At 42.5% G+C, this 13,286-nt stretch overlaps 1 pseudogene; it reads left to right on the forward strand.

Moving 5' to 3' along the window:
- The first annotated feature begins 13,122 nt into the window (after window positions 1–13,122).
- Window positions 13,123–13,242, forward strand: LOC148756815 (5S ribosomal RNA; annotated as a pseudogene).
- Window positions 13,243–13,286: the final 44 nt, after the last annotated feature.

Raw genomic sequence — 13,286 nt, forward strand, 5'->3', positions numbered from 1 at the left:
AATGTACATAATGTCATTCATCACTATAGTTTTCAGGACTCAGTACAGAACCTGAATAATGGTTGGTGCTCAATAAATTCTGTCTGCTTGCCAAAAATACTCCATCTTGATCCTGCCAAATTTTGTCCCTATCTACCTTAAACAACTATTATCTGATCACCACTTTCAAGTCACCTCTTTCCCGATCTAATCTTATTGTAACAATATTAGGTGCTCCTTACATAATTTTTATAACACTTATAGCATGTTATAATATTTACCTTTAAGTCTTTCCTACTGCATCTAGGATGGAGGTCGGATTCAATTTGTTGACTTTAATAATTACTGAATCAAAGTGAGATCCTTTGCCCCATACTCTAAGAATTTGGATCTAAAGAGCAAAGTCATATTGTGTCCTGGGTCTCCTTATGCCAGTCCTTACCCCCTCACTTAGGAGCAACGCTCCACTTTATCTGTCTTCACTCTTTGCTTCTGAGTTGAGCCAGGCTACAGAATAGTGTTTCTCCCTATGGCATAATTTCTTAGTTTTGACTGGTGACCTTCTGTGCACCTCTGTAAGACCATATCTCTGTCATAACCACGAACATAGGAAACAAACCCACTTACATTTTCACTCACACCATCATCACAGGTTAGAGAACTCTATAGAGAATCAAAGTTGTCTCAGCCCATGCCCCTGACTCCCAAGAACTGATCTCTGCTTGGGTTCATCTCAGTCCCTGTGCTTCACTGACCTGCTTTAATGATAGATGTGTAGCTGCATTAAAGATAAGCTGGTTAGTTCCTTGGACAATAGGCTGTTCGGGCTTGCTCGTTGCAGGAGTCAGCAACATAGAAGAGCTTATGTTTAACCATACAGAGGAGGAACAGAACCACTTTCTCATGTCCTTTATCCTCTTGACCCATCTGTTCTGAGCTGTGTCAAGCACAGAACATCATGCCTCACCATTAAGTTATTTCAAAATTTGACTAACAAGTCTTCAGCAAGGCATTTTTTTTAATTTATTGGGGTGACAATTGTTAGTAAAATTACATAGATTTCAGATGTACAATTCTGTATTACATCATCTATAAATCCCATTGTGTGTTCACCACCCAGAGTCAGTTCTCCTTCCATCACCATATATTTGATCCCCCTTACCCTCATCTCCCACCCCCCACACCCCACACCCCTTACCCTCTGGCAACCACTAAACTATTGTCTGTGTCTATGAGTTTTTGTTTCTCATTTGTTTGTCTTGTTCTTTTGTTGTTTTTGGTTTATATACCTCATATCAGTGAAATCATACGGTTCTCTGCTTTTTCTGTCTGACTTATTTCGCTTAGCATCATACTCTCAAGATCCATCCATGTTGTCACAAATGTTCCTATATCAGCTTTTCTTACCGCCAAATAGTATTCCATTATGTATGTATACCACATCTTCTTTATCCATTCATCTATCGAAGGACATCTTGGTTGTTTCCATGTCTTGGCCACCGTAAACAAAGCTGCAATGAACATTGGAGCACACGTGTCTTTATGTATAAATGTGTGTCAGGTCTTATGCTTAAGTCTTTGATCCATTTTGAATTAATTTTGGTACATGGTGACAGATAGCAGTCAAGTATCACTCTTTTGCATGTGGCTATCCAATTCACCCAGCACCATTTATTGAAGAGGCTGTCTTTTCTCCAATGTATGTGTAAATGTAATTCTTAATTTTTGGACTTCCTAATCAGTAGAAAATTGTGGAAAGAAAAACAAAATGCTGTGAAGGAAATGCATAGACTCTCCTATCAAAAACTGTAGCTCGGGAGACGTCATCAAAATGGCAGCGTGAGGTGAGCCTCTGTAAAGCTCCCCTGGAATTTACAACAAATCGAACAACAATAACTTCACAAAGGACTCCCTGCACAGCAGACAGGCAAGATGAAGAGGCGCACTACCGAAGTCACCTACAGGAGTAAACAGAACTGCTGAAACACACGGGCTCTGAATCTGGAGCTGGAAGAGCTTTGGAACATCAAAAGCTCTCCACATACCCACCGGGACACAGCGCCCTGTGACCTAGACAAACTATTAACAGAGGAGAAGCCCGTCTCCCAGGGAATCCCCCCATTGTGTGAGAAGCTGGAATAGTGCAGAGCAAACATAGCACTACTGTGTGGGAGAAGAAAAATAGGCTGCAGTCGGAGAAAAAATAAACCATTCTACCAACAATACTGGAAAACAAAAGAAAGACATCTTCCTATCAAGCTGTTGCAGAAGCCACTCCTGTAGATATCTAGGAAGAGCAATAGTAAATCAGAAATTGCCATGAGTAACCAAGGCAACAAGATAGCTCAGAAAGAAAGTGAAAAGTCTACCGAAAAGGCACTTAAAGATACAGAAATATGTGACTTAAATGACAGAGAATTCAAGAGTGCAGTTCTGAAAAAACTCAACTAGATGCAAGAAAACACAGATAGGCAGTTAAATGAACTCAGAAACACAATCAAAGAAAAGCATGAGCATTTTATGAAACAGATTGAAATTTTAAAAAAGAACCAGTAGAATTTCTGGAGATTAAGAACTCAATAGAAGAAATTAAGAATGAAATAACCAGCTTAGGTAGTAGAGTTGACCAGATGGAGGAAAGAATCAGTGACATCGCAGATAGAAATCTGGAAACGACACAGATGGAAGAAGAAAGAGACTTGAGACTTAAAAGAAATGAAAGAACTCTACAAGAACTTTCTGACTCCATCAGAAAGAGCAATATAAGAATAATGGGCATACCCGAAGGAGAAGAAAGAGAGAAGGGAACAGAGAATATATTCAAACAAATTGTCGATGAGAACTTCCCAAACTTGTGGACAGAACTGGACTCTCAAATCCAAGAAACACATAGAACAACTAATTACCTCAAACCCAACAGGCCTTCTCCAAGGCACATTGTATTGAAGCAGTCTAAAATCAATGACAAAGAAAGAATCCTCAAGGCAGCCAGAGAAAAGAAGACAGTAACTTACAAAGGAAAGCCCATTAGATTATCATCAGATTTTTTCAGCAGAAACTCTACAAGCCAGAAGGGAGTGGAACCAAATATTCAAACTATTGAAAGAGAGAAATCATGAGCCAAGAATAGTATATCCAGCAAAGATATCCTTTAGATACGAAGGAGGAATAAAGACCTTTCCAGACATACAGAAGCTGAGGGAATTTTCTAATACACGACCTGCACTACAAGAAATACTAAAGGAGGCTATTCGACCACCATCAACAGTGACAATTTGTGTCAACCAAAACATAAAAAGGAGGAGAGTAAAGGCCTGAACCGGAATATGGGAATGGAGAAAGTAAGCGTGCTGAAAAAAACGGAATACTCTAAATATCAAACTATCTTTTGCATAAACTTAAGGGTAACCACTCAAAAAAAATCCAGAACTGAAATATATACTGAAATAAAAGAAGAAACAGAGGGGAAAATCATAGAATACCCCCACACAGAAATAATAGACAACAACAAAAAGGCAAAGAAACAATGGAGACACAGCCTTACCAGAAAACTAAAGATAGAACAATAGGAAATCCTCACATATCAATAACCACCCTAAATGTAAATGGACTGAACTCACCAATAAAAAGGCACAGAGTAGCAGATTGGATCAAAAAACTAAACCCAACCATATGCTGTCTCCAAGAGACAAATCTCAGCTACAAGGACAAGCATAGACTCAAAGTGAAAGGGTGGAAATTGACATTCCAAGCAAATGGTACCCAGAGAAAATCAGGTGTAGCCATAATGATATCAGATGAAACAGACTTCAAGGTGAAAAGATAACAAGAGACAAAGATGGACATTTCATAATGGTGAAGGGGACTGTACAACAAGAAGACATAACAGTCATCAATATTTATGCCCCCACGCAGGGACCACCGAAGTATACCAAGAAACTACTAACAGAACTAAAGGGAGAAATTGACCAAAACACAATTATAATAGGGGACTTACATACATCATTGACAGCACTGGAAAGATTATCCAAACAGAAAATAAATAACAAAATAGCAGCCCTAAATGACACATTAGATGAAATGGACATAATTGATATTTATAGAGCACTTCATCCTGAAACATCAGACTATACATTCTTTTCTAGTGTACATGGAACATTCTCAAGGATAGACCATACACTGGGATATAAAATCAATCAGCCTCAGGAAATTTAAGAAGATTGAAATCATACCAAGCATATTCTCTGATCACAAGGCTTTGAAATTGGATATCAACTGCAAAAAGAAAGCAGTAAGAAACACAAATACATGGAGATTAAACAACATACTTTTAAAGAACGACTGGGTCAAAGAAGAAATTAGAGGAGAGATCGAAACATACATAGAAACAAATGACAATGAAAATACATCCTACCAAATCTTTGGGACACAGTGAAAGCAGTTTTAAGAGGGAAATTTATATCAGTACAGGCCTATCTCAAGAAACAAGAAAACTCCCAAATAAATAACCTCATGTTACACCTTAAAGAACTAGAAAAAGAAGAACAAGTAAAACCCAAGGTCAGCAGAAGAAAGGAAATAACAAAAACCAGAGCAGAACTAAATGAAATAGAGAACAAAAAGACAATAGAAAAAATTAATGTGACAAAGAGCTGGTTCTTTGAAAAGATTAACAAAATTGACAAACCCTTGGCTAGACTCACTAAGATAAAAAGAGAGAAGACACTAATTAACAAAATCAGAAACGAAAAAGGGGACGTTATCATGGACACCACAGAAATACAAGGATCATCCAAGAATACTATGAAGGACTATATGCCACCAAATTCAATCACCTAGAAGAAATGGACAAGTTCTTAGAAACATATAGCCTTCCAAGGCTGAACCATAAAGAACTGGAAAATCTAAACAGGCTGATCACCAGTAATGAAATTGAATCAGTCATTCCAAACCTTCCCAAAAGCAAAAGTCCGGGACCAGATGGCTTCACTAGTGAATTCTACCAAACCTTCAAAGAGGATCTAATACCAATCCTGCACACACTCTTCCAAAAAATTGAAGAAGAGACAGTACTCCCTAACACATTTTATGAGGCCAACATTACCCTGATACCAAAACCTGGTAAGGACAGCACAAAAAAAGAGAACTACAGACCAATATCTCTGATGAATACCGATGCAAAAATCCTAAATAAAATTCTAGCAAATCGAATACAACAATGCATTAAAAAGATTATTCATCACGACCAAGTGGGGTTCATCCCCGGGACACAAGGATGGTTCAACATACGCAAATCCATCAATGTGATACATCGTATAAACAAAATAAAGGACAAAAATCATATGATTACATCAATTGATGCAGAAAAAGCATTTGACAAGATACAACATCCATTTATGATTAAAACACTTAATAAAATAGGTATAGAAGGAAAATACCTTAACATAATAAAGGCCATAAATGACAAGCCCTCTGCTAATCTCATAATTAATGGAGAAAAACTGAAGCCCTTTGCTCTACGTTCAGGAACACGACAGGGATGTCCCCTGTCACCTCTGCTTTTCAACATCGTGTTGGAAGTCCTTGCCAGAGCAATCAGGCAAGAGAAAGAAATAAAAAGCATCCAAATTGGGAATGAAGAAGTTAAATTATCACTCTTTGCAGATGACATGATGCTATATATATATATATAGAAAACCCTAAAGACTCCACCAAAAAGCTATTAGAAACAATCAACGAATACAGTAAAGTTGCTGGCTACAAAATCAACGCACAAAAGTCCATTGCCTTCCTATATACTAACAATGAAATCTCAGAAAAAGAAATACAAAAAACAATTCATTTTGCAATTGCAGCAAAAAGAATAAAATACCTAGGAACAAACTTAACCAAGGATGTGAAAGACCTATATCCTGAAAACTATAAGACTTTTTTGAAAGAAATCGAAGAAGACACAAAGGAATGGAAAGACATTCCGTGCTCATGGATTGGAAGAATCAACATAGTTAAAATGGTCATATTACCCAAAGCAGTATACAGATTTAATGCAATCCCCATCAAAATCCCAATGGCATTTTTTAAAGAAATAGAACAAAAAATCATCAGATTTGTTTGGAACCACAAAAGACCCCAAATAACCAAAGCAATCTTAAGAAAAAAGAACAATGATGGAGGTATCACACTCCCTGACTTTAGCTTTACTACAGGGCTACAATAATCAAAACAGCATGGTATTGGCAGAAAAACAGACACATAGAACAATGGAATAGAATTGAGAACCCATAAATAAAACCACATAAATATGGACAGATAATTTTTGACAAAGAAGCTAAAAACATACAATGGAGCAAAGACAGCCTCTTCAATAAATGGTGCTGGGAGAATTGGATAGCCACGTGCAAAAGAATGAAACTGGACTGCTATCTTTCACCATGTACCAAAATTAATTCAAAATGGATCAAAGACTTAAGCATAAGACCTGACACAATAAACTGCATAGAAGAAAACATAGGTACTAAACTTATGGACCTTGGGTTCAAAGAGCATTTTATGAATTTGACTCCAAAGGCAATGGAAGTTAAAGCTAAAATAAACGAATGGGACTGTATGAAACTTAAAAGCTTCTGCACAGCAAAAGAAACCATTGACAAAATAAAGAGGCCACCAACTGAATGGGAGAAGATTTTTGCAAACAGTGCCTCTGATAAGGGGCTAGTATCCAGAATATACAAGGAACTCATGCAACTCAACAACAAAAAAACAAACAACCCAATTGAAAAACGGGCAGAGGATCTGAAGAGGCATTTCTCCAAAGAGGACATACAAATGGCAAACAGACATATGAAAAAATGTTCAGCATCACTAATTATCAGAGAAATGCAAATGAAAACCACAATGAGATATCACCTCACCCCAGTTAGAATGGCTACCATCAACAAGACAAATAGTAACAAGTGTTGGAGAGGCTGTGGAGAAAAAGGAACCCTCATACACTGTTGGTGGGAATGCAGACTGGTGCAGCTGCTATGGAAGGCAGTGTGGAGGTTCCTCAAAAATTTTTGAATAGAATTATCTTATCACTCAGCAATCCCTCTCCTGGGTATCTACCCCAAAATTCTGAAAACATTTATCCATAAAGACACGTGTGCTCCAATGTTCATTGCAGCTTTATTTATGGTGGCCAAGACATGGAAACAACCAAAATGTCCTTCGATGGATGAATGGATAAAGAAGTTGTGGTATATATACACAATGGAATACTATTTAGTGGTAAGAAGAGATGAAATAGAAACATTTCTGACAACATGGATGGATCTTGAGAGTATAATGCTAAGTGAAATAAGTCAGACAGAAAAAGCAGAGAACTGTATGATTTCACTGATATGTGGTATATAAACCAAAACAACAAAAGAACAAGACAAACAAATGAGAAACAAAAACTCATAGACACAGACAATAGTTTAGTGGTTACCAGAGGGTAAGGGGGTGGGGGGCAGGAGATGAGGGTAAGGGGGATCAAATATATGGTGATGGAAGGAGAACTGACTCTGGGTGGTGAACACACAATAGGATTTATAGATGATGTAATACAGAATTGTACACCTGAAACCTATGTAATTTTACTAACAATTGTCATCCCAATAAAATTTAATTTAAAAAAAGAAGGAAAGGAAGGAAGGAAGGAAGGAAGGAAGGAAGGAAGGAAGGAAGGAAGGAAGGAAGGAAGGAAGAAAACTGGGCTATTAAGGAGAGCAGAGGAAAGGGCCAGTAACTGGTGGGTGATGTGTTACCTGAGTCTTGTCTGTGCTGCTGAGAAGAGTGGAATACTGATGGATGAGCAACTGAACACAGAGCTTCACCCAACACATCTTTGAATATAAATTTGACAGGGAGATGGTGAGAAAAGAGAATACTGAAAAAAGTGAACTGATGTCCATGATGAGAACTGAGATTATAAGAGAGAATGTAGCATCTCTCAATGACTTCAAGTCCTCAGGGAGACAATATTCAGGGTGCCACAAGAATTTAAAACGAAATACCATATGGCTGACATGAATTCCAGAAAACAGTATAGATGCTCCAAAAGGAAATATGAGCAGAAATTGTGTCCATTGTCCAGAGAGGCAAAGATGGATTCTGTCCACCAGTGAGCTCAGCATCAACGATGTGCAAAATGCTAGACTGCATTACTGGAGGTGGGGTGTATAAATGTTCAGGAAAAGAAACCAAGGTTACCAGGCCCCAGCTTGTGGTCACCTATTGCAGATTGTGTACACTTTGCTTTAATTCCTTCTTTGAGAGAGCTCTAGATCAGCAAGTCAAAGAACTGGGATACAAGCAGAGAAGAGGTCACAAACTATGCCCCACAGGCCAAACCTAGCAGGATGGGTTGTTTTTTTTAAAGAAAGTGTTATTGGAATAAAGTCATCCTCATTTATTTATCATTATTGAATGATAAATAAATTTATCACTCCTCTCTCTCTCCTTCTGATCTCTTGTGAAGGCCAGCTGTGCCACTGTTAGAAGTTGTCCATGTGGTAGAAACTAAGGAAATAAGCCTTCTGTCAACATCCAATTAGAAACTGAGGCCTCTAATTAAAAGATGTGTGCTTAATCCTTCTTCAAAATTGATTCTTCACCCCCAGTCAGGCCTTACCATGACTGAAGCTCTGGCCAACATTTTTCCTGCAACTTCACAAAGACCCTGACCCAGATCCCTCCAGCTAAGCCTCTCTCATATCCCTGACCTGCAGAAATTGTGTGAGATATTAGATTATTTGTTTGTTTATTTTAAGTTACTTTGTCAAAGATTTTATTTCTTATGAATCATGTTCACCATTCTTCCAAATGAATAAGAGCTGACTCATTTCCATGCCCAGTCTTTCCCCCAAATCACTGCTTATTTCTCAAATTGTTGAGAGTATAAGGTATAAGATATAAGTCAAAATTCCATCAGATCATTTTCCCCTTCACTTTATCTTCCGCAATATCAGTAATTATGTTTTTATAACATAAATTTTGTCCTATTCCACTCCTGTTAAAACAACTACTAGAAAAAGCCAATAAAAGCTTAAATTGCAGTAATAGAAATGGACAGACAATAGAACAAGAGAGAACACAGGCTTGTTTGCTCTTTCTGTAGCCCCAGCACAGCTGTAGTAGTACTATGTTCAGTTCTGAGCAACATACTTGAGAGAGTGTGTGTAAAGCGGAACTATTCAGAGGAAAGTTGCCAGAATGATGATACTCAAAAGCCAGCAGGAATCTCAGAAAATAGAGATGAGTGATCAGGGTTACTGTGTTTAAATGAACAAAACACCATTTGTGTGGGGGAAGGGTTACCTTAATTCTGGACGTTGTCCATGGGAGAACCAAAACAAGTGACAACAAGATTGTTGTCAATATAAAGGAAGATTTTCTATACCGGAAGGAAGGAAGACCTATCCAAAGATACCAGAAATGTCTTAAGAACTAAGTTCCTGCATTTTGAGGGGTGCAAGATAAGGTGATGGAGAACTGACTCTGGATGGTGAGCACACAATGGGATATAGAGATGATGTATCCCTGCTCTCATCATGGATATTCAACTTGTGATATTTTCAACTATAACTAAAATACCTTTCACTGGTCACTATAAATCATTTCCTGATCCAAATGAGGTATTGATGTAAGTAATGCCATGGGGTTCCTGCATATTACTTTTAGAAACATGCAGGGTATAAATCAGTCAGTAGGGTGTGGGAGACAAATATTAGTATCCACACTCACAGATAAGAAATGTAAAACTCAGAGACTGAATGACTCAGTGAAGGTCACACAGCCAATAAGGAACAGAAATGAGTCTAGAATTATCTGAATGTTGTGTGTTGTACTAGTCACTGCACCCTCTACCTTCCTGTACGTTTTCTATGATGTGTATCTGTAGTGTAATTTATAACAAACATGTTATTCATACACTAACATAGAATTAGAGTAGGAAATAGTTTAAACATATAATTATATAGTTTGTTTTTACCCTCCTGTGTACATATTTTAAATACCTGAACAACAGGTCTAGGGCTTCTCCAGTGCTTCCAAGCAATCAAGGTTTTTCTTACAATATTGAAAAAAAGGAAACTACCTTTAATTCAAACTGACAGGTATTTTTCTTTTGGGTCTACAATGATGAAAGTAGCATTTTATGCTAAGACTCTTGAGATTGTATACAAAATAAGAATTATGTGCTTGAACCAAAAATTATGAACTTTGGATGCAAAATGCATTAGCGTAGACCTAAAAGCCATTTAAAAGATTGAAAATGATAAGTTTTCACTAGCTTTTCAGTTCCTACCCAGGAGGGAATTGATGAGTCCATTAGAGCCATAATCTATGTCTGCAGAGCGAGTTAGGGCATATTCCAGCCCAACAAACTGTGGCTGATGCCTGGGAAGCAAGAGGTGAGCCCTTGAACTGGAGAACCAGAAGAACATGATACGCATAATTAATACACCACCAAATGATCCTAGAAAATCAATTTTTCAAAAGCTCAGAGTCATCTGAGGTGTATTGTAAGTGCATCTACAATGATTTATTTTTTTTAATTGCTGTGGTATGTTTTGGGATATCACAAAGTTAATTTGACAGAGACCCACCATCCCCTCGAATTCACTGACATTTCTGTACCAGGTTCCCGTGCAGCTTTAGGGAAAAAGAGGTGAAAAATCTCTCTTTTCCGCCTACTAATTATCTTTCAAATTTAGGGGCACTCTACTCAGTAATGTCAGGGTGACCATCATTGTCACGCAGGGCGGCCTGCAGGGTCTCTGCTCCCGCTCCACACATAAGAAAGCAGGATGTGGCTAGGCCTAAAAGGAACACCCACGGAGCCATAGGTAGGGGAGTCATACCACAATGGTCTCACTGGAGGCTGGGCCCACCGGACGCCGACAAGCCATCCGCCTTTCCGCCAACCGACCGACCGACAAATGGCGCAGCGAGCAGGGTCTCCCGCACGACAAATGGCGCAGCGAGTAGGGTACGGTGCCGGCCAAAACCTACCGAAGTATGGTGGAGCAGTTTGTGCGTGTGAGAGCCCAGCTTCGGGAGGCCCATGAGGAGTGACACCTGGAAAGGGAGGCGCGGTCTGCCTGGGAGACTCAAGCCTCCAGCTGGCACATCACCCTCTTGGCCATGGACGGCATTGTGTTCATTTCAGTAATCTGCTGCGGCCTTAAGCTCCGAGAGTTGTGGACATCTGCCGCGGAGGACTCCACCCACTCAGACACCTGGCACGGTGAGCTGGATGTTCCTCACGGCCTTGAGTCTCAACACGGAAAATGGGCTTAATGAAATGGCCCGGGTGCCGAACCAGGTGTCCTGGTTGGAAGCGCTGGAAGCCCGGGTCTGCCTGTTAGAACAGGGGCCTCAAGGTGGAGACTCTGAGGCAGAGGTGGAGGAAGCAAGTGGAGACAATGTAGCTCCCAACCCCCAAGCCCGGCCAATCTTGAAGCAAAGGGTAAAACGTGAGCAACCTTTGGGCCCTGGGGGCGTTGCTGCTGGCAACCCAGCTGTGACTGAGTTCACAACCTACCCCCCTTCCACTTCCACTGAGTTGCAGGAGCTGGGGAGGCGGTACAGACAGCGCCCTGGAGAGCCAGTCTCGGCTTGGCTGTTACGTTTATGGGATGAGGGAGCAGACAGCATTCTCTGCTCCCCAGGCGAGATGGAAAAGCTAGCCTTCGTGACAGTGCATCCGTCCCTGCGACAAAGGTTACAAAACTGCCATAGGTTGGCCAACAACCAGGGCAACCATTCTCTAATGGCGTGGCTCACTGCTGCGGTACACACCGTATGGGAACAGGCTGGCGAGCTGCCAGATACTGTGAGTCAATGGCAGTCATATACGGAACTTATGCAAATAATCCGTGAAATGGGTATGAGACATGCTATTTTTGACCTCAACATGCAGGGCCCAGATGACGAGCTTTTTACTGCCAGCATGAGAGATCTGGTTTTGGATACTGCACCTGCGAGTGCTTTTGGATCCTTGGTTGCTATTCTTACACCGTATGTAGGGCGACGGATCCATGCAGTTACAACTGCCATGGCCACCCTAGGGGATGTTGAGAGCCGAGAGAGCGGAAGAGAGTCGAGGAGAGTGGAGGAGATTCGTCGGTCGGTCGGTTGGCAGAAAGGCGGACGGCAGGTCGCACATCCGATGAACCCAGCCTCCAGTGAGACCATAGTGGTATGACTCCCCTAACTATGGCTCCGTGGGTGTTCCTTTCAGGCCTCACCATATCCTGCGTTCTTATGTGGGGAGCGGGACCAGAGACCCCGCAGGCCGCTCCACACGACAAATGGCGGAGCGAGCAGGGTCTCCCGCACGACACCCCCACACCCTCTTCTTAGTCATCTTGGCTCCCCCAGGCCATCGGTCGACAGCCGTTCGCCGCCAGCGCAGCCGCGGCCGCCATGTCCGCGCTCCCTCCCGCTCCCAGCAGCCGCCGCCGCCCTCACCGCACCCCCTCCAGCTCCAGCCGCCGCGCTCCCTACCTCTGCCGCTGCCTCTCGGCCATCACCGCACTCCCTCCAGTTCCCGCCAACGCCTGTGCTGCCCTTTCCCCCGCCCCCACCGCCTCTGCCACCATCGCTGCACCCCCTCCAGTTCCAGCCGCAGGGCTCCCTGCCTCCGCCGCAAGCCCCGCCCTCTCCCGCCGCCGCCGCCGCAGCCGCCGCCGCCGCCACCGGCTCCTCCCACAACTCCCAAGCACAGGGCTGCCTGCAAGCGCAGGCCTCCACCAGCGTTGGGGATGCGGTTGGGGGTAAACCTGGTGGCGGTAGGGGGGCGGGGTGTATGCCGGTCGGGCCCGGGGAGTCCCAGGATGCCAGAGTTCCACGACTTCTGGCACCATCAGGGAAGTGGCAGTGTCCCATGGAGCCTCGGGTGGCGCCAAGGGGCCTCGCTGACGGCCAGGAGTAGCCCGCCGCCCACGCCAGGGGCATTCGGAAGAGGCGGGGAGCCGGACTGGGGTGGGGGGACGCGGTGCTGGCAGAGTCGGCCAGCGGGTCGATGCTCGCCACCGGAGCGGCTCATCTGCATGGCGCGCGCTCACGAGGCAGGCCGGGAGCAGGCTCTTGGGGCGCGGGGAGCCGGGTCCCAGCGCCTAAGGCCATACCACCATGAATGCGCCCGATCTCCTCTGATCTCGGGAGCTAAGCAGGGAGGGGGCTGGTTAGTACTTGGATGGGAGACCGCCTGGGAATACCTGTAGGCTTTTGCTCGCCTCTCCTTTTGCGCCGCCGCCCCTGCGTGGCTCCCTCCTTGC

Source organism: Rhinolophus sinicus, chromosome 11 (assembly GCF_057876585.1).
Source record: "Rhinolophus sinicus isolate RSI-liver-muscle chromosome 11, RSI-T2T, whole genome shotgun sequence".
Classification (NCBI taxonomy): domain Eukaryota; kingdom Metazoa; phylum Chordata; class Mammalia; order Chiroptera; family Rhinolophidae; genus Rhinolophus; species Rhinolophus sinicus.